Here is a 27,501-nt window from a genome sequence, read left to right on the forward strand (position 1 = left end):
TGAAGCTCTTAAGACACTTGGTAGAGTCAACTGGATTTTGCATTGGAATAATAAGTTTGGCCTTGCCGCTTGGGGTTCTAGTACTGCAATTCTAATGACACTTACTAAATGTGAAACACTGCAGTATGTGTGTGATCAGGGGTGAGCCCCTCTGAGTTCCATTAGACTTACCCCATGGGCATTACTAGGCACCAAAAAACACTTGGGGAACAGAGTCAATAGACAAATTTGTCTCTAGGAATATTCAGATGGCAGGAGACGGGTAGCAATCTTTGGCATCATGCTCAGCCACCTTGTAAGCAAAGTTTTTTTGTTTTAGGAAAAGTTTAAAGAGTAGGGTGGGAGAAGAAGGGAAAGGAGGCCCGGGGTCCAGACCTGAGGTTTAGGCCCACTCAACCACCCCAACAACTCCGCTGAATTTACCAGGGTAGGTGTGCCTAGGATTGTGGTGCAAGTCTGTTGAATGAAATAGGCTTTACTTCCTGCGTCTTCCACTCTTTTGTGGGAGCTAGTTCCATTGAAATGTGTGGAAAGCAATCCTACGTAGGCTCTTGTTTCCTTATTGCATCCAATGGTGCTATTTTGCAGTCCTATGAGCACTTATCCGGGAATAAGCCCCGTAAACTTATTTCCAACTAGTGTGCCAACAGTGGCATATAAAGAAGTCAGGCACAAGTCTCTCTTTTGAGAAGGTATTTCCAAACATGGATAGTATCCACAGGGTGTGCCTTTAGTTTTCTTGTGATTCTCTCAGCTGGGGATTGCCAGTGTGGTGACCTCCATGTTTTGTGGGCTACAACTCTCATCATCTCCGAACCATTAGCTGTGCTGGTAGATCTGATGGGAGAGAAACACCTGGAAGACCACAGATTGGTCACCCCTGTTGTAATTCATCAGGAACTGACTGTGTCAGAGATTGGGTAGAGGGCTAGATCAGTTTTTGGATGGAGGCAATAAAGTTGTTGTTATCCTCTGATTCAGTCGCATCCTTCGGTTGCTCATTTGGTCTCATAGATCCTTTTTAGGTAAAGTCAAAAGGCTGGATATCAAAATCAAATCAATATCAAAAGGCTGATATTGGATCAGCCCCTACTGAAGGAGGACGATGCAAACTTTCCAACTCTTCACTAGTCAGATTTGTTTCCTTTAGGAAGGAACACAGGATGCTCCCTTTTACCTGGTCAGACCATTTGCCCATCTAGCTCAGAATTGTCTGCTCTGACTGGCAGCAGCTGGTGATCTTTGCTGCCATCTACTACCCAATTCCTTTTCACTGGAGATACCAGCGAATGCATGTTGTGCTCTGAGCTGCAATCTTTTTCTATAATGTAAACGTTGGGAAAATGGTAGAGCCGGGTTTCTCTCTCTTTTTTTTAAAAAAAACATATTTTATTATTTTCACATTAAACAACAACAAAAACACAATACATACGCAAATACACAATAAAAAAGCATAATAAACACATCAAACAAAGAACAAACAATAAAAGAAAACTTATACAAACCTACATAAACAGGAACAATAACCTATCATTGTTTAATTCTAGTTTCTATCTTCTTAGAGGGGGACTCCCCCCGCTCCCTCAACTGCGTTCAGTATCAATATACTTTGGTAACTTTGTATCTTTTTTTTAACATTTACCAATCTTCTTAATAATCTTTAAGACATTAATTAATCGAGTATAGTTCATTACTTAGATTACTTATCCTAAGACAATCTTAAACATTTATATCATTCATAACAATACTTCTTTTATACAATTTTAACATCAACTAACTAAAGCCAATACACAATAAGCTAATTCCGCTCAAATATCTAATTTTACACGATCTTTTAAATAATCCTTAAATTTCTTCCAATCCTGTTGCACCTTCTCCTCCCTCTGGTCTCGGAGTCTCGCGGTCAGTTCAGCGAGTTCCATAAAGTCCATTAGCTTCATAGAGCCGGGTTTCTCAAAGCTGCGTGGTTATCTAAAGCTAAGGCTGCAATCCTAAACACACTAGTAGTAAGCACCAGTGAAACAAAGTGGGCTTGTGAGTAAGCAAGCCTCCGATCAGAATGCAAAAAGGATTACTTTCACACATTACATGTGCACTGCTGGATTTTCCTAATCATTGTGATGGCAGCTGAAGGGGTGAACTGCCTTAACTGAAGAGCACTGGGTTCAGCACTGGATTTAGGGTGGTGCGGGCACTAAGCCGAGGGGATGCAAAATAATAATAATAATAATAATAATAATAATAATAATAATAATAATATTAATAATAATAATAATAATATAAATAATGCCTAAATTTATACAGGTGCCTACAGAGAATATCCATAAAAAGCAACTGTGCCAAAAGGAATTATTGTGGAAATAAGAAATATTGAGTGGGAGGAACCAGATTTTGTCCTCACTCAGGGTGCCATATTACCAAAATCTGGCCCTGCTGGGTTTATGGAGATGTGCAAGTTTTACCTCAGCTGATCAGTGCTACTCCTGCATGCAACCTCAGGAAGGAAGGAAGGAAGTTTCTCGTTAAATGCAGTCCAAGAACTGCAATTAAAAACTTCTGAACATCCAGGATTTGGAAGCCATTAACTATAGTTCCTGGTTAAAGAACCAAAAGCTCATCTAGTAAACAGCACTGTAACTCAATGATAGAGCGTCTGCTTTGTATGCATAAGGTCCCGGGCATCTCTAAGTCGGACTAGGGAAGACTCCTTGTCTGGAACCCTGGAGGGCTGCTGTGCTTCAGTGTAGAAGAAGAAGAAGAGAGTTTGGATTTGATATCCCGCTTTTCACTACCCGAAGGAGTCTCAAAGCGGCTAACATTCTCCTTTCCCTTCCTCCCCCACAACAAACACTCTGTGAGGTGAGTGGGGCTGAGAGACTTCAGAGAAGTGTGACTAGCCCAAGGTCACCCAGCAGCTGCATGTGGAGGAGCGGAGACACGAACCCGGTTCCCCAGATAACGAGTCTACCGCTCTTAACCACTACACCACACTGGCTCTATTGTGTAGACAATACTGAGCTAGATGGACCAACAGTCTGCTTTTGTATAAGCATCTTCCTACTGCAGCATCCTGATCTCGCAGTGACCAGCCATATGGCTTTGGGAAGCCTGCAAGTTTGCACCTACTGGTTAACTGTGACTTCCTGAGTTGTTTTTCTGCTTATGCAAAGGGAAGAGCAAAGCCGTTTGCACAAAGCTTCCACGTATCCTGGTTTACTAAGCCAGAACTTGATCACGCACATTTGGCCAACAATATCCATTAGCGGGTGGCGCTGTGGTCTAAACCACAGAGCCTAGGGCTTGTCGATCAGAAGGTCAGCAGTTCGAATCCCCGCGATGGGGTGAGCTCCCATTGCTCGGTCCCTGCTCCTGCCAACCTAGCAGTTCGAAAGCACGTCAAAGTGCAAGTAGATAAATAGGTACCGCTCTGGCAGGAAGGTAAACGGCGTTTCCGTGCACTGCTCTGGTTCGCCAGAAGCGGCTTAGTCATGCTGGCCACATGACCCAGAAGCTGTACACCGGCTCCCTCAGCCAGTAAAGCGAGATGAGCACTGCAACCCCAGAGTCGTCTGCGACTGGACTGAACAGTCAGGGGTCCCTTTACCTTTACCTATCCATAAGCAATCTACAGATATGTTAAATAAAGGTCACTGTTTGTCACTGACAGCTGGCCCTTCATCTCCTTTTCAGGTATATTCGTGCAATCCAATGAAACGACTTGCTTGATTCTACCCTTGTCTTGGTTCTTTATCTTGTTTCCACCTTCCTTTAATTTTTCTCTCTGGCAACTTCTTCCAGTGTCGTCACTTAGGCACAGTGAAGTGGAAAAGTTCTACAGTGAGCGATGCTATTGGCAGCATCTAGTTTCAGAAACAGAGTTTCCTTTTAAACAGTCAATTTTCTGTTGATTAAAATTAGCTTTGCATTCCAGTTTTTCTGCATCTGTGATCCTTCATGATTAGTTCCACATTTGCTTTGGGTCTGTGCAAACATAAACATACAGCTAGACAATGTGGTGATTTTGTTAATTTTTTCTCCCAAGAAATGTTTAAACCCTCTGATTAATTTTAGACATGGTAGATAAAACAAAATACGAGTTCACGATGCTCTTTTTAAAAGCCCGTCTTGTGATTTTGTGCAGCTTTGATGAGACTGCCTCAAAATAATCCATGTCCATTATTTTCCATTGATGAACTGAGGCTAGTCTGGGCACTTGGTTAATCTTTATAAGACACATTTGATAATAAAACCAACTGGGAGCACTGCCTGTATATGGATCCTAAGATTGCTATTTGTCATTTGCTATGCACCTGTCTTTAAACTTGATTACTGGTAAATAACTTTGTGTTACAGCATCTCTCTTTGAGATGCCCCACTGAATTATTGCAGAAAAGTTGAAGTCATTGTAGGGGATTACGTTTTTAAAGTCTAGAGCCTACCAGCTGGTGGCATGAATGTAGCAGAACCTTTGCCATCTCATAGAAGTAATATACCTGCTTGCTCAGGAAAGGGTCACAGCTTCCAGGTTCAGTACTCAGGACCACCAGGTTGAGCGAAGAAAGCCTCCCTGTCTGAGCAGCTGTCGGTCAGTGTAGACAATACAATACCATACTTGATAGATGATTGGTATAAGACTGCTTCTTATGTTCCTATGACTTGGATTCTCAGATAAATTAATTTAAGGAAGTTCATTCATGGAAGGAAAGTTTTCTGTTTCCTCCTTCCCTGTTGCCTATCCCACATAGCTCAGGAGGGCCCCTCAATTATGCTTTTCAGGGGGTTGTAGCAGAGAGGACAGGAGAGTTTGCTTCTGAAAACTTCTTTAAGGGCTCATCCAGACTTCCTTTTTGCACCACATTTTCCTGGGGAAACCAGCATTTTACTGCTGAATCAAAGCAAATGGCAATCTGCAGAAAACTCGATTGTCAGTTGCTCCAGTTCAGCAGGAAAATGTGGGTTTCCCCAGGGAAAGCACTGTGACAAAAAAACAAAAAAACAAAACCCAAATGCTCAGTCACAGAGCTTTAAAGCTCAGACCTGTGCCTAGAAATGTGGTGCCAAAGGCAATCTGGATGAGCCCTAATTTTCCTTAGGCTCCAACCTATTGATCCTGATTGAAAATGTATGCTGAACACATTATAGCAATGGGAACTTTGAAATCAATGGAACTATTTCCACACAGTGGCCACAGTCTAAATGCAAGTTGATGCTCAAGTCCAGTGAGTGCAGTACATGTAACCATGCATTACTTGGTGTTTGATCATGGTCAGCTTATTTAGGGCTGGGAGATGTACAGCCAAAGTAGACAATATCTTCTAATAGATCTGTTGCTCTTTTAGATGTAATTAGAAGTCACCTTCCATGCCTCTGGTTTGATCTTTCTCCCCAATTTTCAATATGCCTCCCCCTGCATTGTTCAGTCTTAAATTAGAAAAAAGGCAAAACTATAGGAATTAAATGAAGCAAATATTAAGAACTTTTGTCTGGGGCTCTTTGGAGCACATTTAAAGTTCATCTCAGAAACATTGGATTATATGGTTGATTGGTTAGAGACTATTGGTAAGGCATTTTTCTTAAGGTTGCAATCCAGAACACATTTGCTAGAATTACACAGTGCAATCATATGCATGCGTATTCGGAGGTGAGTCCCATTGAGTTCATACTCCTGGGTTAGATAGTGTAGGACTAGCGATGTATGAACAATCTGTTCCAATATTAATTCACACCGTCATCTGGCATTTTGCATTCCGCTACAATTGATTTGATTTGCACGAGTCTTTATTCCACTTCATAATCCACAAATGTGGAAATATGTTCTTTTTCATATATAATAGCACACACTAGATATGCATATCTCAGCCACATCAGCATATATTTATATATCAGTAATTTCCCTGTGTGTTCTCTTTCAAAGTTACTGAATTTCCAGTCTTTTTTAGGAAAAAACAATTGAGAGCCTTATGGTAACTTAAAGACAAAGTTAATGAACAGACTAACGGTTCATTGTAAAGCAGTCTATGGTTGTAATTTCAACCATATCTACTCTGAAGTAAGTTCTATTCAGTTCAATGGAGCTTACTTCCAGGTAAGTGTGGTTAGGATTGCAGCCTGTCCCACTCACTTAACCAGACGCTTCCTGAGATCTAGAGGTATAAGGTTGTATGCAAATTTAATAAATAATAATAATATTTTAAATTGCAACATTTCATTACAAAAATTCGAGATATTTTTTATCTCATACTTAAAATGTTCATGTGCATGTGTTTGGTGAAACATCACACTGGAAGTAATTTATGTTTTAGGTATTTGTAGTAATCCTGATTTGATGATTGACAGTTTTAAATCTTTTTTCATGCCCATGTATTCCTGCCATGTGAAAAAGTCCCACAGTAGATGGCATGTTCTGTTGGTTTTTAAATTCAGTTGGGATTTGATTGGAAGGATGGCAAGGACACTTGTAAAGCCAAAAATTCAAAGATTATGGGGGTGGTTTAATGGTCAAAAATCCCACATGCAAAATCCGACTGGACTGGCTGTTGAATATTTATTTCAACACTGAGCTATCATGTGATATAAAAGCCACTTCTGGAAGCCAAACAGAATAAAACACAGGTGTAGTTTCCATTTTATTTGCTTCCAGGAAAAAAATCAGCGTAGAAGCCTGGACACCCAGAAAATCATGTTTTGTGCAGGGGTGTCCACTGGCCAAGATCCTGCAGGGTGCAGGTAATGTTCCACAAGCATCACTCCACCCCCAGGATTGCCTCTACCCCTTCACAGCTGTTCTGCAGGGTCCAGGTGATCCTGCAGAGACTGGGCGAAGCTCAGCAAGTGGCTTTCTTAAAAGAATGCTGCTTGCGGAGCATCATACGCACCTATGGATTGGCTGCTCAGTTTTAAGGAAAGCTGCTTGTGGAGCATCACTCATACACACAAGGACAGACCTCTGCTCAGCAGCTGTTGAGCGGAGGCAGAGTTTCCACTGCAGTATACCTGCTGGCGTGGATGGAATTTCGCACGACGCGGCAGCACATAGGTACTGCAGTGTGAAAGGAGCGTTAGAAATCAGAGCAGAAAGGCTACTGTTATAATTGGTGAAGCTGACATGATAAATGCCATGTCTGAATGCAGCCTCAGCTAGTTCCTAAAGTTGCTCATACACGCCTCTCTGGCCTCCATCCACGGATGCCAGAGGCAAAATCCAAGGACACAGTCCAGCCAGGTAGAAACTTTGAAAGCAGGGCCAGTGTCTCGGATGTGTGTGTGTAAGGCTGGAGAGGGAGTCTGGTCTTAGGAAAGTCCAGGGGGTGGGGAACTGATAGAGAGGCTTGAGGGGCACATTTCTCCACTCCGAAATACAGATTTGTATTATTGTACTAAGATTTTATTGGGATGACCTATTACGTTGTTGTTTGTTTGTTTGTTTAAAATGTGTTGTGTGTGTGTGTTTTAATGTTGTGGGAACTGCTTCGGTTTTAATAAATAAAAATGAAGTGGCATAGGCTCGGTTCCTTTCAAAACTGTGGGGAAATATCCAGATTTTCTACCAGAGTTTGGCAGATATGTATTGAAAAGGAGGAGCATTAGAAATACCGCCCCCCTCTGGTTATCTAAGTAGAACTGGTTCAGTAAGTGATCGGCTACTACATTGATTTGATGTTTTCTGGGATGGTCGCTAGAATAGTTTTCTGTGCATCCCCAGGTGGAATATAGGCATAGAGGGCTAACACAGACACTTGCTGGTCAAGTTTCTACTATCCGTGGCGAAGGGAGTATCTGACAAAACTTAAAAACAAAACAGTCTTGTCTAGTCTTTGTTTGAAAGGTTGCTTTAAATTCTAAGCAGCTTATGGAACCTCTGGGATAGAAAATGAAGTTCATTTCGTGATTCTTTTTCCAATGGCTAGAAGGTGCAGCAGGCAGGAATACTGTACTGTAAACTAACTTGACTTTAAACTACTGGTAGCTCTAGATATCATGTGCGTAGTGCTCCCCACCCGCATTCCAATCCAAAGAGCAAAACAGTTAGTGGCAGAGTAGCAGAGGTAGCCTCTAAGTTGTTGTTAAACTACAACTCCCATCAACCCTGGCCGTTGCCTATGGTGGCATGGGCTGATGGGAGCTGGAGTCCAATAAGATCTGAGAAGCCCCACATTGGCTAGTCCTGCACTTTAGTCTATTAACGAACCTCTGCCTTGATATGGCACAGGACAGGAAGCATCTCAGAAAGTGACACATAGAGCCTATTTAAAAAGGACTCTACCCTTAGATTGAATGGGTAAGCTGCCTCTACCAGAAGATGCTGCTACTGGTGGAATGCCTAGAGCAGGCATAGGCAAACTCGGCCCTCCAGATGTTTTGGGACTACAACTCCCACCATCCCTAGCTAACAGGACCAGTGCTCAGGGATGATGGGAGTTGTAGTCCCAAAACATCTGGAGGGCCGAGTTTGCCTATGCCTGGCCTAGAGCAGCAGTGAACTGTTAGAAAACAGACCTACATGCCATTTGGCTTGCCCTGTGCCACCTACTGTACCCTAGCTCTTAGGTGGAGGTCATGGTCTTGTGGCCACATTGAAGTAACAGTCAACTGCAAGCCATATGTTGGACAACAACAACAACAACAACAAGGATCTGACTTTTAGAAGGCATCTGAAGGCAGCCCTGTATCAGGAAGTTTTTAATGTTTGATGTTTTACTATGCTGTAAGCCACCCAGAGTGGCTGGGGAAACCAAACCAGATGGGTGAGGTATAAATAAAATAGTAGTAGTAGTAGTAGTAGTAGTAGTAATATATTAATTAATTAAATGTGGAATTTTACCAAAGGTGAAGGGCACCATCTTGTTCTCCTAATCAAGCATCGAAATGCATTGGGGTAGGAAGTCTTAAGTTTATTTGTTCACATCATTTTGCAATTAAAAACAAATAAATAAAAGTACTCATGAAAATTCACCAGAGAATTTCTCCTAAAAGGCATCTTTTTTTTTTTTTTTTTGCAAAGCAATTTCCCCTAATTTAATGCTCTTTTCACTCTGTGCACATACAGGTATGTGCACATTTTACCATCCTAAAATACATTTTTTGACATGTTCCTTGGCTAGGGAACTGTGTTGCAGAATTTGGACAACTGCGGGCTTTGAAAGATGGCTGCTTGAGTTGCTTAGAGGGAAAAAGTGGGATATAAATGCAATAAATAAATAAATGCAACAAATAAATAAATAAATAAATAGTGTGCTGATAGCTGCGTCTCTCTTTTCCCCACACCTGACATCACATATGGTCTCATGTTTGGGGAGAAAAACCTTACAGGGCGAGTCTGAGCCCTTGGTTGGCTAAATTCAGCTGGCAGTCTAGAGGTTCCCTACTTCTGGCTTGTGGGATCCACTTTTTTTCTCCTCCTTGCCATCCGACCAGGGTATGGGCTTACTGTATATGGAAAAATTCCAGCATGAGTTAGGTTGTAGTACATGCAAGGTCACAGCTGGTCACTTGTGGGTTTGCATGCTTGTGGTGGCTGTTCCTCCAGTCTGCATAAAATGACAGTAATAATAATAATTTATAACTTTTACCCCGCCCATCTGGCTGGGCCTCCCCGGCTACTCTGGGCAGCTTCCAACAGGATATGAAAAACACAATAAAACAACAAACATTAAAGACTTCCCTAAACAGGGCTGCCTTCAGATATCTTCTAAAAGTCAGATAGTTGTTTATTTCCTTGACATCTGATGGGAGAGCGTTCCACAGGGTGGGCACCACTACTGAGAAGGCCCTCTGCCTGGTTCTCTGTAGCCTCACTTCTCGCAATGAGGCAACCGCCAGAAGGCCCTTGGAGCTGGACCTCGGTGTCTGGGCTGAACGATGGGGATGGAGACGCTCCTTCAGGTATACTGGGCCGAGGCCGTTTAGGGCTTTAACAGCTGAAGGCAGCCAAAACTTTAAAAAGCAATTTCTAAGTTTCTGTTCATGGGCGATGGATAAGATTATGTGGCTGATGTGGGAATCAGATTATTAATTTTAAATACGCGTAGCATAGCTGATGTGACCGTCATGAATGCAGTTTGCGGGATGATTAATAGTGGGGCCTGTAACCAAGACTACCGAACTTGACCTCGTGACTCCTTCATCAAGCAGGCTTTCAGAGGAGCAGTGAAACCTATATTTATCTCATATCTTTTAAGAACATAGCACTTTTTTCAGTGTTGTTCTCGAGGCATTGCCTTCAAGGAAGGAAATGCAACAGCCATGGTGAGAGACCCAAACAAAATTCCCCTTCCCCATAATTTAGAAAGGAACCGTGTTCTGTGGAGTTATAATAGGTTCTTTCTTCCCACCCATGACCCCCCAATGGCGGTTCAGGGCCTGCAACAAAGGCATGACTTAAGGCACTTTGGACCTGGGTATCTGAAGCTTGATCTGCCCCTCTATGAACCTGCCTTGGTCTTCTGAGGCCCTTCTTCTGAGGCGAGATGGACAGTGGACAGTGACTGGAAAAAAGCCTCCACAACTACGTAATGCTGTGTCTACTGTTAAACAGACTCAAATGCCCCCCTTAGGCAGTTGATTTTGGGTGTTGTGAAAGGGAACATTTTCATAAGAACATAGGAAGAGCTCACTTCCCCCTCCTGCCGTTTCCAGCAACTGGCGTTCAGAGGCATGCTCTGCTTCAGTTGGTAAAAATAACCTGGCTGGACTTGGTTTCTATAGGGGGAAAAGCATAGGAAGTCTACTGAGAAACTCAGACTTGCTGCTCTGCCCCAGGAAGCCTTGGGTTGGCTGGCTGTGTTTGGCATCACCCCTCGTGTCGTTTTGATGCCAGGTGAAGTGTCCACAGGCCATTAGATTGCATTGATTGCAAGTGGATTTTTTTTTCCAAGCACACTAAAGGGATTGGTGACTCTACCAGGTGAATGTCTGCCCATCACATTCAGACTAATGCAGCCCTGTTGGGAAAGTAAGTAGATAAATGGCTGCCATTGTTATTCGGCATAACGAAAGAGGAGAAAAATTCAAACATGCATCTAACTTTATGAGGCAAATTGAAGTTGCATGTATTTCAATCCCAGGCTATTAATTTACAGCTCTGGAGAAAGCAGAGGGTGCCGCTTCTTTCAACAATGTTTCAGCGGCAGAAAAAGCTTCATTTTCTTTCAGTGTTCAGGAATCTATCCTAGAGAAAAACATGGGACACGCTATAATATTATTTTGGAATATGTTGTTAGTTCTCTTTAGGCACCCTCTTAAAGCTGTAGCAGTCTCAGTGAAACAAAGTCAAGGTCTGGGATATAGACAGATAGATAGATAGATGATACAGTGCTGAGTATCCACTATAAATACTGGGGTGTGTGTTTATTTTCAAGATAGTTCAAGAGGAGGTAAGAGGCTGGCTGTTGCTGTTTGAGTGGCAGGACACTAGGGGGCACTGGAGTACAAGCTGAAGCTCAGTACTTAGAAAGTACAGAGCAAATGTATATGAGTAGGAATTGTGCATGTGGGTGTGGGTGCAAATAGAGTAGGGTTGGGTTGGGTTGTTGTCCCTCGGTTCCAACTCTGAGATAAGTAGGACCCTGTTCTCCAGTTGCAGAAGCTGCAGTCCCCTGCTAAACTGCACCCAATGCTATTTAGAACACACCCTTTTGTTTTATTAATCCAGAATATGCCCATACTGTTAAAGAGTAGGAATGCCTGTCACCAAGACACAGCACTCATAAGCATGGTCTGTAGGAAATGGCAAGGAAATCTATCCTCTTCCCACTTTTTAATCATCCTGATTGGGAAAATCGGGCCCGGGTCTATCTTGCCCAACATTCATCAAGTGGGATTGTGTGTGTGTGTGTGTGTGTGTGTGTGTAAAATCATGTTCTTCTAAAAGAGAGGAGCCAGAAGAGAGCCAGGCTGTTCTTCCAATGATTTCCTCCTAGGTCTCAATCTCACTCTTTCTGTATTCCAAGTCCAAGAGAATTATTAATTATGGGGTTTCCCCTGCCTGGTCTCCAGTTAGATTAAGGCAATGTACATGGTTCTCAAATATACATATAACACCACATAATGCTTATTCCACATTTGTAAGGAATTGATTTTTCAGTGTGGCAGAACCTACACTCTGCCCAAGTGCCCTCACTGCATCGTTTTTCCCACCTGTTAAAATTTTTGGTTAGGCAAGCCTTCCCAGAAACATAAAGCTGGCATGCATTTTAACATGTAACAGTGTTTTATAATGTCTGGATGCCGCTTTATATTGTTAGACCAGCTTGTTTTTACCTTCTGACCTTTATCAATAGCTTTAATGCATATTTTATGTGAGACGTTTATAGAGATTTGTACGATTGTCATATGTAGGTGCAGGGCTGGTGGGTGTGGCTTGGCTCAGGTGGCCTCCTGGGCCAAATGGGGAGGCCTCTCAGGTCTAATTTATGGCTTGCGAACTGGCAGATTCTCCACTCCAGTAACAAAAAGCTGACAAGGGCTGCACAGAGTGATCTGAAGTGTTTTTAAAATAAGATGCTTGTAACAGAGAGAAGAAGACAGTGAGAGTGATAAGCTGCATTGCTCTAGAGTTGCAAAAGTAGACTGCCATTGAGCATCCTGAGTCAGTTGCTTCACTCTCCCTACCTGAGTCTTCGCAGCAATCTTTGAATAAAGTTTGTCCCTTATGTTTCATCCAGCACACTTACTATGATATGCAGTAGCACTTCACTCGATCTGACCGAGACCCGAACCAAATTGGGCATTTTTGGAGGAACTAGGGTGCTGGACAAGCCATGGATTGATCCAGGGTTGGGCTGGATCCATGGCTCTCACAAGGTGGAACATCAGGCAGGAAGGAGAGGCGGGCACCAGGCAGGAAAACTTGTCAGAAGGTCAAAACAGACCCTGACCACTTGCTATGTTTTCCTGGGAGAAGGTAGGAGCCCATGGCCTGAGAGCCAGCGTGGTGTAGTGGTTAAGATCGGTGGACTCGTAATCTGGTGGACCAGGTTCGCTTCCCCGGTCCTCCACATGCAGCTGCTGGGTGACATTGGGCTAGTCTCTGAAGTCTCTCAGCCTCACTCACCTCACAGAGTGTTTGTTGTGGGGGAGGAAGGGAAAGGAGAATGTTAGCCGCTTTGAGACTCCTTAAGGGGAGTGAAAGGCGGGATATCAAGTCCAAACTACTAGCTCTTCTTCTTCTTCTTCTTCTTCTTCTTCTTCTTCTTCTTCTTCTTCTTCTTCTTCTTCTTCTTCTTCCCCTACCTGCCTGATGCCTGTCCCTGAAGCAGTACCACCCAGGATTTAATGACTCCATCAGCAGAGGAATAAATACTTCATGCTGCAAAGGGAAGCCACTTGCAAAGGAGCACAGGGCAGGATCAGTGCCTCCAAGGAACAGCTATTCAGCAGAGGTGCGGATCCTGCACAGTGCAGGGTTCCCCTTTGCAAGCAGCTTCTCGGAGAATCCTGCTTATTTGTGAGTAAGCCTCATTGAACATAGTGGGATTTACTTGTGAGAAACATGATTGCACTATTGGCATATTAAAATATTTTATGTCAATAAGTAGCTCTAAGATATCTGGGGCTTGATTTACCTTTGGTTGCAACCATAATCAGATGTTGCTGGAATTAGCAAGGGGGGGGGGGAAAGCCCTGGTGAATAAAATGTAGCTCTATTTTGATATAACAAAAATTAACTGCAAATCTCAAGCTAGCGAGATCTAAAATCAAGGCAGACAGCTGTGCCTTGTTGGGTCTGCTGTTAATTACTTTCCCAAACTGCTGTTTATCACCCGTGTGTTTGACAGTTGATGAGTGTCTAGACATGCATGTGCGCGCATGGGCTCCAGATGTTCACTTTTGGTATGGATTTGCCCTCTGTACATTATGTGCTCCAGCAAGTGTTCAGCAGATGTTTCGAGGGATTCATTAAGTTTAATGAATACATGGGATGATTTAAGATTATGAAAGGCATGCCAACCAAGCAGTTTTGGATTTGCATTATCCAAGAGGAGGGATAGAGAGTTCTTTGTAATATGAAACATGCCTTTTTAAGGGTGAAGGAAAGCCTGGCATCACCCCTTGGTCTTGCCCGGATGACCTCTACACCACAGTGCTATGCACAGTTGCACATAAGTAATCTACCTGGGCACAGCTCTTTCTCTCTCTAAATTGCCAAGTGGTGTATAATAACTCCGACCGTTGTGTGAAGCACAACTGAAATGCACAAACCAATCAAAACACACATACATAAAGCCATTATTAAAAACAAGAATAAAATTAACGGAACATTTAAAATGGGTGTGTAACTCAAGTAACCTTGAGGGTAACTTAGATTAGACTACTGCCCTGCATTGTATAGGGGGGCTGCCTTTGTAGACTTCTCAGAAACTTTGCTTAGTAATGTGACAGTTAAGTGACTTACTAGCACTGGTTATACAGAAAAAAAGGTAAAGGTAGGAATGCGGGTGGTGCTGTGGTCTAAACCACTGAGCCTCTTGGACTTGCCGATCAGAAGGTCAGCAGTTCGGATCCCCGCGACGGGGTGAGCTCCCGTTGCTCTGTCCCAGGTCCTGCCAACCTAGCAGTTTGAAAGCATACCAGTGCAAGTAGATAAATAGGTACTGCTGTGGCAGGAAGGTAAATGGCATTTCCATGCGCTCTGGCTTCCATCACGGAATGATTATGCCAGAAATGGTTTAGTCATGCTGGCCTCATGACCCAGAAACCTGTCTGTGGACAAACACCGGCTCCCTCAGCCTGAAAGCGAGATGAGAACCGCAACCCCATAATCACCTTTGACTGGACTTAACTGTCCAGGGGTCCTTTACCTTTCCCCCCCCTTTATACAGAGCCCATTGCATCAGTTCTTACACGATCTTTTTCTGAAATTGCTTTGTAACGTGAATATAAAGTTGACACTATTCAGAATGCTCATTTGAATTGGGCTAAACATGCTGCAGAGTACATAACCAGCAATATGGAAACCCCGCTGAGATACTATCATATTTTCTTTTTCTGCCCCTAATTGCCACCTGGGCTAAGCAGATCCTGGTTGAAGAAGCAATTTAAAAGAATCAAATGAAAAAGCAAGGTGTGTCTTTGTTGGAAACATGTTACCTTGTGAAATGCAGTTTATAATTTTAAAATTAGATTCTGGAATTGCATCTGTTTCGAACGTTGCGCTCTAATGAATGGCAGGTTTAAAGGGATGAGTGGGCTTTGCTGCAATGATCCTTTCCCAACATTTTATGCCAATATGGCAAATGTAATTAGAAAGGGGTGTATTTCAGTTCAACCAAATGGGAGACTCAAGCTTGTACTTGTGTTTTTCATGCTGAAATCAATGAAACTCAATAAAACTTGTTCAGGCATTTGCATTGTTCAAGAGGAGTGGGGTGGGGGCACCCTTACTAGCCCTGCCCCTACAAGCTTCGCCTGGCCACCTTTGCATGCTGAACTGGAAGAAGGGGGAATCTTTGAATGTTCACCCAAATGTGCTTAGAATCTTCTGCATGACCAAGAGTCCTGTGCATTCAATGTCCTTTTTCCACACAGAGGATTCTAAGTGTGTTGAGCTGAATGTGCAAATATTGCCCCCTTCAGACACGCAAAATATGTTTCAACTTGTTTTAATTCTCAATTTTAAATGGATGCCACCCACCCTGGGATCTGCTGGTGAAGGGTGGGTTATGCCATTGGAGTGTTCTGATCAGTAATCACACAGTTCAAAGATGGAGTTAACTATTTGTTAGCAAAAACATGATCTCCACATACTTGGATGAGTGCCGGGCCTAATGAGCAGAGCAGACCCCCCCCCCCAAAGTAGGTCTTAACCGATGAAACCAGTTGCCTCTGCTTCCTCACAGCTGTTTAAATCCTCTCCTCTCCAGGACTTCTTGCAAGCAATTGGAGACTGCTCCTGCATGCAGTCTGTTGCTGCTCCACCTGTTTCAGCCCTCTTCTGGTTCTAGGAGACCAGGGGGAAGGGAGCTTGTTATAGCAGGAGGAGACACCCTTGACTCTTCCCCAGCCTGACTTCTCTGCCTCTTGGCTTCGCACTCTCCTGCTTCAGATTCTGCCTCTGATTTTGCACTTCTCTCTGCCAGAGACTCTTCCAGCTCACTAAGCCCTGTTACCTTCAGCTTCTGACACCTCCTCCTCCCAGTCATCTCTGAACACTCATTGTCATCCCACCAATCCCCTGACTCCGAGCCTTCTTCCCCTAGGGGGTCCCCCAGCTGGTTCCTCCCACCATTTTAATGCATCAAACCAGTCCATGGCATGCTAGTAGCCTGTACGGTGCACAGGGCGTCACTAAGAGGAGCAGAGCTAGCTCCACACATTCCTGCGTGTTCCTTCAGGCACTATAAGTGCCTTTATTTGTCTTGATTATGCCATTATGAGAGGGACACGGGTGGCGCTGTGGTCTAAACCACAGAGCCTAGGGCTTGCCGATCGGAAGGTCGGTGGTTCGAATCCCCGCGATGGGGTGAGCTCCCGTTGCTCGGTCCCTGCTCCTGCCAACCTAGCAGTTCGAAAGCAAGTCAAAATGCAAGTAGATAAATAGGTACCACTATGGCGGGAAGGTAAACGGCGTTTCCGTGCGCTGCTCTGGTTCGCTAGAAGCGGCTTAGTCATGCTCGCCACATGACCCAGAAGCTGTACGCCGGCTCCCTCGGCCAGTAAAGCGAGATGAGCGCCGCAACCCCAGAGTCTTCCACGACTGGACCTAATGGTCAGGGGTCCCTTTACCTTTACCTTTGCCATTATGATACAGACAGGGCTTTGGGTGTGTTTGTGACAGTACTCCCTGGTAGAAGGTACTGACACCTCTATTCTTTGCTGCCCATGGCAGCCATTTTCTGGAGGTGCCCACGGCACTACCATGCTGTGTTGCAAGCCCTACTTCTTCGTTGTTTCTATTGGGCTGCTTAAGGAGTAACTAATGTAGTACCCAACATATGTTGTTAGACTACAGCTCCCATCATCCCTGGCCACTGGCAAGCACGTTGTGTGGCATGTGCACGTTGCAACAGAATTTTGAGAGGGCCTGGCCCCCTCCTTGAAAATTGGGGGGGGGGTTGCCCCCCTGATGGCGCCCATGTATCCAGGGCTTTATAAATGTAAAAACAACAGGTTGCCCATCTGTGGTTTAGCTGTTTACATTAACAGTATTTCAGATTTAATAAAAAGTAATCATATAAAATCAAATAGCTCTGTGTAAAAGGATTTGAAAGAACGGGATAATGAATTTGTCGTGGCTTCTGTCATGAGAATACAAGCAGTGAGAATCATCGTTCTTTCTACAGTGTTTTACTCTCAGACAATTTAAAGCAAAAGCCTCCTAAAAACCGATCTGTGAACAACAAACACTGTTTGGTAAATGTACAGGGGACAGTGGAAACGCAAGGATAGCAGCTGTTACACTTTGTAGGCCAGGTAATAAGGGAGGTTTAAATGCACCTGATCTCCAGCTTTAATCTCCGACTTTAGTCCTCCAGCCATACCAAAAGATAGCTTAAGGGAGATCTGGATGCACCTGATCTCCCGGTTTATGAAGCAACACAAAGGCACATGAGATTTCTAATGGCTGAGTCATTGGGCCATACCAAAGGCTCACTTGAGATTTGTTTTGTCTGAATCGTCAAGTCAAAATAAATGATTGTACTTTGAAAGATCATATACTGTTGGTTATACCTTGGAGGGATTGATTATTTACTTACTTTATTTGTTGTGCATCTCCCAAGTCAATGGACAAAATGCAAGCATAATAATAATACATTAACATAACAAGACTTTAAAAATTACACCCACAACTCCAGCAATAACATTAAAATACAATCTGGCACATACAAAAAACAGTTTCCAATAAAACATGAAATTTAATACAATTTGAGAAAAAGACAAAATCAGACCACAGCCTCATTCCTTGAAAAACAAATCATTTTAATTTGACATTGCTTGCACGACATCAATGGTGAAAATTTTTGCTCCAAGTATTTCACTGTCTGAATTTCTCTCATTTTTTTGAACTTGGGTGACAAGTTGCTTCCTTCCCTGAATGACAGAGATGGGTAAGGTTCACAGACCCTGTGGTGTGGTCCTTACACCACAGAAGGTGTTGCTGTAATAATAATTTTAAAAAGGACCCAATGTACGGTATTTCTATTTTGCGGTATCTACACTTGTAACCATGTCTTATCAGGGGAAAGGAAATTATTGTCCACATCTGTAGGAACCTTACAAGTTTGAAAGGTTAATAATAATAATAATAATAATAATAATAATAATAATAAATTTATTACTTATACCTCGCCCATCCAACTGGGCCTCCCCAGCCACTCTGGGTGGCTTCCGACACCAAAAACACTGCTGGACTCAATCCTCTATTTATATTGACACTGACCAATTAAAAATAAATAAACCAAGTTCTAAAAGATGTCTGGTAAAGATGATACAAATATGGAAATATAATAGACGTGAGTTTGATCTCTGGTGACCCTGAAAAGAGAACATTGGTGGTTATTCCTGAAATGAGTGGTTAATGAAGGATTCCTTGACGTCTTGCTGTTTTTGTAATTGAAAAATTCTCCAGCTGAAGTGGTTTAATAAAAACAACAGCAAATATTCTCAAATGGTGGGGAATTGTGTGTTTTAGTAGTCTCCTAATTAATTTGATTTCTCTCTCTCTAGGGAATCCGAGGAGTCACACACAAGGATGTCATTCAGGATGTGTGTGCCTAGAGGGAAGCTAAATCCCCTGTTTGCCAATGATCTAGAGACTTTAAAAAACTTGCAACACAGACTTATGATTTTATAGCGTATATTTCAACCCCACCCCACAGGGTTATTGCCTCCGCTCAACAGCTGTTCAGTAGAGGCATTGATCCTGCGGGGCATTAGGCAGGAAGGAGAGCTGCATCATTGAGCCTACCTTATTTGGGGAAGATGCAGCCACCAGTCGGGCAGGTCTTAGCCTTCTGGGGCAGTTTTCCCATCCTGCCCTTTCTAATGCCCCACCCACTGACAGCCATAGAATGCACTGGGCCAACTAATCCAACTCACAGTGACCCATAACTGCATGTAACTGACTAGTGTGGTTCCCTCCGAATATCCCCAGCTTGTCTTAGGACTTGGCTGACTCTGGTGCAGAGTCCTACCTTCCAGGGGCAAAAGCCCTAGGGAGGGCGTGGAGCACCCGGGAATGGCCGTGGCTCCATGGTAGAGCGGTTCCTTTGCATGCCAGAGTCAAGCAGCGGCATCTCTGGGTAGTGGTTGGAATGGCTTTGGAATTAAACCCTGGAGAAGACCATATTGAGCTAAATAGACCAGCAGTCTGACTCTGTGTAGGAGAGAGGAAGAGCAATGGTGGCTTAGCTTGGATAGAGTGTCTGTCACCTGGAGAGAGATCTCAAGGGCTAGATCAGGGTTTCCCAAGCGTGGGTCTCCAGCTGTTTTTAGACTACAGTTCCCAGCATCCCTGACCATTGGTCCTGCTAGCTAGGGATGATGGGAGTTGTAGTCCAAAAACAGCTGGAGACCCAAGCTTGGGAAACCTTGGGCTAGATAGAGTATCTGGAAGGGATGTCAGAACAAAATAAAAAATAAAAAAATTCCTTCCAGTAGCACCTTAGAGACCAACTAAGTTAGTTGGTCTCTAAGATGCTACTGGAAGGAATTTTTTATTTTGTTTTGACTATGGCAGACCAACACGGCTACCTACCTGTAACTGGAAGGGATGCGTTTGGATCAGATATTTGCCACCCCTGCTCTTGATGCAGGGGTGGCTTAACTGCCCTAATGTCACAGAGAGGAAGGCCATGCAAAAGGGCTCTGTGTCTATACAGCTGCAATTATCTACATTACAAAAAAGGGTTAGGGTTTTGCTTTGACACCCTTCTATTTTTTTAATGGTTCTCTCTCTCTTACACACACACACACACACACACACACACACTTACTTTCTTCAATCATGTCTTCACTTTCTTCCCCTTTAGAGCAAGACAAGTTTATCATGGTAGCTGCAAACTCCCCCCCCCCCCGCCCCACCTAGCGTAATCAACTGATCTTAATAACCTTTGGAGCCCTCTTGGCATTTTCCAGTCTGTCAGCCAAATGAATACTTAGGAGGGATGGGACTGTGCAGCTTCTGAATTGCAACTGCATCTTCAGCGTGCCTCTTTCTAAAAATACAGAAGGATCCTACCGTGGATGCTGTTGTTTGCTGCCAGCCGGCATCGATGCTGTATGCCCACACGGGCGTGTGCCATGCAAAAGGTTAGGAAGCAGCCTGCTTTGTTGCTTGAAAAATACAGTTTCCTTTGCAAGGGAATGCTGTGGAACAAGCCGTTTGGCAATCTCCATGGCTCCCTGCCTGAGACGGTGAGGCAGCTGGGCAGAGAGGATATGTTAATCCTTAAACATTTCATATGGTTTGAAAGGAGGAAGCTCGTCCTGTCTAGCCACTGAATGTGTTTGCTGTTTTCTTAAAAACTGTTGCTTTGCAACTGCAAAGAACACAGTGTCATCATGTTTTCACTGTAGGGATGGGGGAGATATTCAATTCAGTTGAACTTGGCTAATTTGCATTTTCTGAAACAATACACAAACCAAAGCATAGCTGTTCTCCAGAATGTGCAGTTCTCTGAATTTTGAAGTGCAGTTTTCTAGCTAACAACAACAACAACAACAACAACAACAACAACAATTTATTATTTGTACCCCGCCCATCCAGCTAGGTTTCCCCAGCCATTCTGGGCGGCTTCCAACAAAGATTAAAATACATTAAAATGCCACACATTAAAAACTTCCCTAAACAGGGCTGCCTTCAGATGTTTTCTAAATGTCAGGTAGTTGTTTATCTCTTTGACATCTGATGGCAGGGCGTTCTACAGGGCGGGCGCCACTACCTAGAAGGCCCTCTGTCTGTTTGCCTGTAGTTTTGCTTCTCGCAGTGAGGAAACCGCCAGAAGGCCCTCGGCGCTGGATCTCAGTGTCCGGGCTGAATGATGGGGGTGGAGACGCTCCTTCAGGTATACTGGGCCGAGGCCGTTTAAGCGCTTATAAAGATGCATCTGTTAGTGAAAGCAACGTACAAAAAAATGCATTACATTGGGGGAGATTCCTTTGCAAAAAAAATTAGGTACATTCAGCAAGACTGCATACAAAAATGTGTGCATTGCCCTAAGAGGCTGATAAATTTTCATCAGGATTTTAAAAATGCATTGCATAGTGACATTGAAATTTGGAGAACTGATCTTTTTTAGGAAAAATGAGAAGCCGAAATCAAAGGTTGGCCCATCCCTATTTCACAACCTCTTGCATGGCTTACTTCTCTTGATTGCCATCACTTAGCTAGTTTTGCATCCCCCTCCCTATTTTTTTTTTTAACTAACTAAAAGACAGAGCACACATTTCTGCCATTTCTGCCTTGCCCCCAAGCAGTCCCTTGATACCTAACAAATGAAATGAGTCCCAGCATTCCACATCATAGCAATGCTTTTTCACCTAAGCCTCATTGATTTCTGCGGCAGAGCTAAGCATATACTTGGCTTTCTCCCCAAATGGAATCAATGGGTCTTAAAAAGAGCTAAATCTTGGCTGTACAGTGGTCCTCATTTCCAAGGTCAGCCCCTCCATTTCCCACAGACATAGTGTGGACTAAGAGAGGTATATCCTTGGATAATTGCACTCTGGCAAAGATGAAGCATTGTCTGAGACTGAAAATAATAGGTAACAGATGGAAGATGGTTTTCCTATTTCAACTTGTTGCTTTTATTGATCATAGTTAAGTAGTCATCAAATGAGTTGACGTACTCATTCATATTTTGGTGCATTTCCTCCCCCAATCACTGCCCGCTGCAGCCACCCAAAACACTATCTGGGGACTCAGCTAGATAAAGGTAAAGGGACTCTGGGGTTGTGGCGCGTCCTTGCTTTACTGACCGAGGGAGCCGGCGTACAGCTTCCGGGTCATGTGGCCAGCATGACTAAGCCACTTCTGGCGAACCAGAACAGTGCATGGAAATGCCGTTTACCTTCCTGCCGGAGTGGTACCTATTTATCTACTTGCACTTTGTGCTTTCAAACTGCTAGGTTGGCAGGAGCAGGGACCAAGCAATGGGAGCTCACCCCGTCGCAGGGATTTGGAACGCCAGCCTTCTGATCGGCAAGCCCTAGGCTCTGTAGTTTAACCCACAGTGCCACCCGCGTCCCGGGCACTCAGCTATACAGCTGCAAATAAACGTTTAAGTGTGCTTTAAGTGCAATATACAATGTGACACTAGATGGTGATGATGAGTCTTATGGAAAATTCAATTACAGGTAGGTAGCCGTGTTGGTCTGCCATAGTCAAAACAAAATAAAAAATAAAAAAAATTCCTTCCAGTAGTACCTTAGAGACCAACTAAGTTTGTTCTTGGTATGAGCTTTCGTGTGCATGCACACTTCTTCAGATACATAGTCAATGATTTTTTTAAAATGCTTTTAAAAAAAAGCATTTCAGAACTTTTTAAATATGTGTGTAGATTCCACCTGGGTCTCTCGGATCCAGCCCATGCTAGTCCTCAGATTAGATGTAGTTTACAAGAGTGGGCAGTGCACGAAGCAAATTACAAGCTTGAATTATATACCATGGTATTGCTTCATTCCATTAGTCAAAATGTTGAATATTAGAAATACATACCTGAGATCTGTACTTTGAAGGTGCTTAGAGATATATATCTCTCTTCTTCAAACCTTTATTAGGCATTTTTACAGATAAAACCGCGAAAAAAAGAATCGCATACAAAAACCTTAAAATGTATATAAAAAGGCAAGAGTCGAATACACATGCTGATTATATGTAATCTGAAATTTCTTCCTGTTAAGCTACTCCTTGGGAGACTGCTGCCAAAAATTCGTCTACCCCCGCAGTCACCCTTTGGTCAATATCCGACAAACAGAATCCAACGCTTCCACTGTGTAGCGGTTTCAAACCACCCGGGGGGGGGGGGCAGCACACGTTCACGCAGCGTGTTATGCAGTGGGCAGTAGAAGAGGATGTGTGCTCTACAGCATCCGGGACCTTCAGGGAGCATCTACAGTATCTCTTGTTTCTAGGAATGTTCCGGTATCTACCACTGACAAATGCCGAGGGGAAGACATTCAGTGGGGCCAGCATAAATGCCCTACGTTGGGCTGGAATTATTAACTTAGTAGCATAGTTGACCCTGCTATCTAGGATATTTAAATCATAGAATATAGGAGAGCAAGCTATTTACAGCTGTTGCAATATTTTGTCTCTCAACATCCTTTAGAGATATATCTCCTAATAGTAGCCTGTGCGTATTGGGTAGGGTTTCTGGTGTGGGGTAGGCTCTGATTTTCCCCAAACCCCTATCCATACAGAGAAGCATACTTGCCTCAAACACACAGTCTCTCTCTTAGAAAAGGAAAGTTAATAAATCACACCACTTGTCATTTCAAGTCCTTTCCACTCCCCCCTTTTCTTTATCAGATAGATGCTCTCCAACGTAAAATTTAGATTAAAGTGATGCACACGAAATGTTGAACAGTAGGGATAGAATGGCTTAGCCTGTTCCTAGTCTGAGTCAGTTTCACATGTGATAGGTCAAAAAATTGTTCCATCTCTTTTTTCTGCTCCAACCTGCATTTTTGTGGGGGGGGGGGGAAGCTACACAAAAAAAATCTGCATTATTCATGTGTATCTTCCCCCCCCCCACCCATACATATTTTGTATGCATTTTACTATGGGGTGATTTTTTTTGTGTGTTTTGTGATTTGTTTGCTTGTTTTTGAGCCAAAACTGTGTTGCAAAATTCAGAAAAAGGCATAATGGAGGCAGTGCTGCGTTCTGATCAGTTATTCTGAGAAGTGTGAATAATGTGAATTCACTTAAGAATGTGGGCAGAACGAATCCCTCAAGCATCCCTACTGAAAAGATGGTTTCTGCAGGAAATCCTGTGGGAAACGTTGCTGGCATTATTGAAATTTTCATATCTGTACAATATTTATTTGTTTGTCCGGTAACACAAAAGGATTAGTGATTAGTGGTGTAGTGGTTAAGAGCGGCAGACTCATAATCTGGGGAACCGGGTTCGCGTCTCCGCTCCTCCACATGCAGCTGCTGGGTGACCTTGGGCTAGTCACACTTCTTTGAAGTCTCTCAGCCCCACTCACCTCACAGAGTGTTTGTTCTGGGGAGGAAGGGAAAGGAGAATGTTAGCCGCTTTGCGACTCCTTCGGGTAGTGATAAAGCGGGATATCAAATCCAAACTCTTCTTCTTCTTCTTCTTCTTAACGGTTTTGTTGTTTGTGATGAACTTCCTGGTTATAGTCTGTGAACCGCCCTGAGACCTCTGGGTATAGGGCGGTATATAAATTCAATAAATAAAATAAAAAAGATCCTGAACTATGAATAACCCTTGTCTGGGTTTAATAAAATAACTATCCTGGGTTAAGTCCAGGTTTGAAGGGGACAATCACCTTGTAAGAAAGAGTTAAAAAGGTGTACCTTTTGTGGAGAGAGTACATCAACAAACTTTTTTATTTTAAAAAAACTGCCTGTGAAGCTGTCTGTTCCTGTGCCTTTGAGGTCTTAATTTTCTTAATGGTGAGGTCAATATCCTCAGCTGTAACAGGATTAACAAGCAGCTGGTTTTGGGTCATCAGTGACTTCCTTTATCTCATTGGTATTTAATATCGGATTTTTATCTGATTCACCTCAGAAGATTTATAAATATTTTTTATTTTAAAAAGAATTTTATTTTAAAAAAATCTCCAGTAAAAGCCAAATAATATTTTCAAGGGCATTTTTCTGATTTAAATCTCATCTTAAATCTGGGAAGCAGATCATAATGAAGAAGGTGCTCACTGAGATATGCAATATGCAGAAAATTTCGGTTTTCCAAAGGCTTATATAACTTCAAAAACAAACTTGCAGGGGACTATTTATACAAACAGTATGAGATGATAACAATATGTATTCAGTATGTTAATCTCAGCAAGACATTCTGTAGATGATAGTTAGTTTTCATTTATTCATCATTTCCCACAAAAACTGTCCCAATACAAACTTAGGTAAAGGGACCCCTGACTGTTAGGTCCAGTCGCGAACGACTCTGGGGTTGCGGTGCTCATCTCACTTTACTGGCCGAGGGAGCCAGTGTACAGATTCCGGGTCATGTGGCCAGCATGACTAAGCCGCTTCTGGTGAACCAGAGCAGCGCACGGAAATGCCGTTTACCTTCGCGCCAGAGCAGTACGTATTTATCTACTTGCACTTTGACGTGCTTTCGAACTGCTAGGTTGGCAGGAGCAGGGACCGAGCAACGGGAGCTCACCCCATCACAGTGATTTGAACCACCGACCTTCTGATCGGCAAGCCCTAGGCTCTGCAGTTTAGATTCATAAAATACATAAAGCTTAGAAACATTAAAAAAATACATCAAGAAAATAGGATGTTTTATCTAACATGCTCATCCAGCAATATTATGAAAGGACAAAATCTATCCCACCCAACTGATGATGGGAGTTGTAGTGCAACTAAATCTGGAAAGTATCCAAGTTGGGCTATTTTTTAGCTGATAAGAGTTTGAATATTGGTGTATGGTGCAATCTTAAACCTGTCTGTGCAAAAGTAGAGATCCTTGTGAATTATGGTTTCTGGGAATTCCAATGCAAATGGACAGAACTTGCAGACTGAAATTCTGTGCACATTTACCTGGAAGTAAGGCAGTGTGGCTTGCTTACTTACTTACTTACTTACTTAGTTTATTTAAGGTATGTTTATACCTCTGAGTTTGCATGCATAGGATTGTCCTGCAAATGTTACAGCCCTATGTTTAACTTTATTTTTTGGCTATATGCTCTAACCAGCGTAGATCTCTCAATGATATCTTCAGTGAAAAGTGTGGTTCAGAATTACAGAACTATCATATTGTATGACTGAAAAGTACCTCCAGATGTTGCTATCTAATTGCACTCCTCTATCCTGGCCAGGATTAACCCATGCGAAAGCAATTCCTGAGGTGTTTATCCAGATTATTCTCTAAAGCTTGCAGTTTGACAGAGACTCTGCAGCAGTTTTTCTGCCAATTTATCTTATTTTTTAGCTTGAACTTCTTTCTGAATTTTTTGAACGCAGCTCCAGAATTAACTACTGCAGCACAGGATATTTTAGAAGGTGAAACCCCTGAGTATTGTCAAGCATACCTGACCAACCTTAATAAGGTTTTCTTGTGAATCAGTAATAGTACTTTTTCTGTTCTGTTCTGGATCTGGATCCAGCGAATGATATAGCTTATTCCATTATAAATTATGGGAAATGTGTTTCTTGAAGTGTCCTTTTAATTTAGAAAATGCAGTTTATTCTTTACATGATACCATAAAGAAGACTGATCGCCAAAGAATTGATGCTTTTGAATTATGGTGCTGGAGGAGACTCTTGAGAGTCCCATGGACTGCAAGAAGATCAAACCTATCCATTCTTAAGGAAATCAGGCCTGTGTGCTCACTGAAAGGACAGATCCTGAAGCTGAGGCTCCAATACTTTGGCCACCTCATGAGAAGAGAAGACTTCCTGGAAAAGACCCAGATGTTGGAAAAGATTGAGGGCACATGGAGAAGGGGACGACAGAGGACGAGATGGTTGGACAGTGTTCTCGAAGCTACTAACATGAGTTTGACCAAACTGTGGGAGGCAGTGGAAGACAGGAGCGCCTGGCATGCTCTGGTCCATGGGGTCACGAAGAGTCAGACACGACTAAATGATTAAACAACAACAACAACACCCATTAATGCTATCCAATCACAGATTACATTTAGGGCCTAACTACATGGAATGTTAAATGCATAGTATCTAGTGTTGTCAGCAGTTTACGTATTTTGGATAGGAAACTTTCATTGGGTCCACATTAAAGCAGCACCACATTTAGGGCAGTGTACAAGCTTAACAGGAGGAGGAAGGAAGGGAAAACTTATTTCTCCCCCACTCCTTGCCATTTAGGGATAGTACACCTATTGCCACTAGGTTTGCCTGAAAAACTAAATTGCAAGATTTTGCTTCTGTAATGGACCAGAGGAAAGGATACCCTCTCTTCTTCCTCTTGTGCCTGCTGCTGTTGCTGTCCTTGCCACTGCAGTGATCTCTGACCTCGCTCTGGGCATCTGACATCATATATCCATCAGTTGCCACCTCCCAGTCACCCTACCAAAATCACTAGATCGGGGCGGGGGGACTAACCTTCAGATGTTGGTAGCCTACAGGTTCCATCATGCCAGCTGGTGCCCAACAACAGCTGGAGTGTCACAAGTTAGCCACTGCTGCTTTAGGTGGAGCCTGAACATTCATCTCACTATTTGGCAAATAGAAGTATTTTCTTCTTTACACTAAAATGCCTCAGGAGAAAAGTATGGTATCTGTAAGTGTAAATAGGTGCTGTCTAGATTATAGGGAAATGTGCATTTTAAAGTTGATATTTCAAAACCCATTTGATGGGGCACAAGCCGTCAGACTTCCTCATTTGTCTT

Source organism: Lacerta agilis, chromosome 12 (assembly GCF_009819535.1).
Source record: "Lacerta agilis isolate rLacAgi1 chromosome 12, rLacAgi1.pri, whole genome shotgun sequence".
NCBI classification, from domain to species: Eukaryota; Metazoa; Chordata; class Lepidosauria; order Squamata; family Lacertidae; genus Lacerta; species Lacerta agilis.